This window comes from Citrus sinensis, chromosome 3 (genome assembly GCF_022201045.2).
Source record: "Citrus sinensis cultivar Valencia sweet orange chromosome 3, DVS_A1.0, whole genome shotgun sequence".
NCBI classification, from domain to species: Eukaryota; Viridiplantae; Streptophyta; class Magnoliopsida; order Sapindales; family Rutaceae; genus Citrus; species Citrus sinensis.
In genome coordinates, this window is record NC_068558.1 from 20,330,011 (window position 1) to 20,331,939 (window position 1,929).

Genomic DNA, 1,929 nt, shown 5'->3' on the forward strand with positions numbered 1-1,929 from the left:
TAAAACCAATGGGAATGGAGTAGTTGAGTGATTAAACTCACTTAATGGTTTTGACTATTTTTCTAATGTTTGGCTCGGTTGTTACAGCATATGCTACAGTACTGGGCAAAATCTTTATGTATCCTCAGTTGTCCCATGTTGGATATCTTATATCTATATGTAACCTAACAGTGACCAGTTGTTATGCCAACATAAAATGTAGCATCTACGGCTACATCATCCTTTCCAGATCTCAAGTTTCTCCTCTTGGGTCCTCTGTATTGCTAGGTAAACTACTCTGAGTTCTGTTGCTCAATGCTGTAGCAAGCTGTCCAATTTGATTTTCTAGGTTTCTCAAAGATACAATATAACTTTGGACAACCGTTTCATTCTTCACAATATAATCCTTAATCAAAGCTTCAAGGGAGCTGATTTGATCATTGTTGATGCTTCTTTGCCCTTGATTTTGCTGATAAAATCTAGGTGGTTGAGCATGTTTGTTTTGTTCATTGGGTGCTGCAATAGTCTAATTCTGATAACTCCATGAAAGGTTCAGGTGCTGTCTCCATCCAGGGTTGTAAGTGTTTGAATATGGATTGTTCTGGTTTTGTCTATTGAAGCTGCCCACATAGTTGATTGAGGTTAGATTTCTGGGATAATTGTCAAATAAATGTCTCTCTCTATAATAAACACAGGATACTTCAGCAACTTGGTTGACAGTTGCTGGATTAGTGGTCATACCTTTCACCATATTTGTTAATAAGGTTACTTGGGCTGACAATTCTGTTAAGGCATCTACGTTATGGACTCCTGCTGTTCCTTTTACTACAGCTTGTCTGGTTGATGGCCACTGATAGTTTTTACTGGCCATCCTTTCCAAAATTTCATGAGCCTCATTGTAAGACTTAAACAACAAGGCCCTATTTGCTGAAACGTCCACTATTAATCTAGTGCTTGGGTTGAGACCATTATAGAAAGTTTCCAACTGTATGTAGCAAGAAATACCATGATGAGGACATCTTCTGAATAACTCCTTAAATCTTTCTCATGCATCGTACAAGCTCTCATTTTTAAGTTGGTGGAAAGATGTAATCTCATTCCTCAATTTTACATTCTTGGTCGGAGGGAAGTATTTCATCAAAAATTTATCAGCCAAGTCATTCCATGTAGTGATAGAATCTAGTCGTAGAGAATTTAACCATGCTCTTACTTGATCTATCAAAGAAAATAGGAAAAGTCTGAGCCTTAATGTTTCTTGTGATGCTCCAACAATCCTGAAAGCATCCCTCACTTTCAAAAATAGCTTAAGATGTAAATGAGGATCTTTTAATGGCTATCAATTAAATTGCCCTACTATTTGCAGCATCTGAAACATCACTAGTTTGAGCTCAAAATTGTCAGCTTAAACGTCGATTCTAATTATTCTCGGATGTATGGCTTGAGGAATCAACACTGAATAGTCTCGAATGGCTCTATCTCTATCGTCTGCCATGTGAATAATATTGTTGTTCCCTGGTTGCCTGTGAACATGTTGTCCATTCAGACCTTCATGTACATTGCAAATCATTTATTGTAATTCCTGATGCTCTCTTCTCAATCTCCTTACAGTTCTTTCAATTTCTGGATCAAACTAGAATTCAACAAATTTATATTTGGGCATGCAAGGGCTACTAGATCACCTATGTCAACAAAGTAAACAAATTAAAATAGAATTAAAAATTAGAACTGTTAAAACTAATTTCACAAATCACAATGAACAATCAATCCCCAGCAACGGTACTAAAAGATTGTTGTGATAAATTCAAATGCTATGAGTGTCAATGTGCAAGTGTACACAACAGATAATATAATTATGAGTATTCGAGATTGTCTCTACAGAGATTGATGTTATTAGATTTTTTATAGCATTCTCAACAGTGTAATTTTTTCTTTAATTAAAAATAAAACAGG

The 1,929-nt window shown here is 35.8% G+C and overlaps 1 non-coding gene across 1 annotated transcript; it reads left to right on the top strand.

Moving 5' to 3' along the window:
- Positions 1–980: 980 nt before the first annotated feature.
- On the top strand, positions 981–1,087 carry LOC112496260 (small nucleolar RNA R71). The gene has a single exon (XR_003062765.2). It is a non-coding gene; the product is annotated as a small nucleolar RNA R71 (small nucleolar RNA).
- Positions 1,088–1,929: the final 842 nt, after the last annotated feature.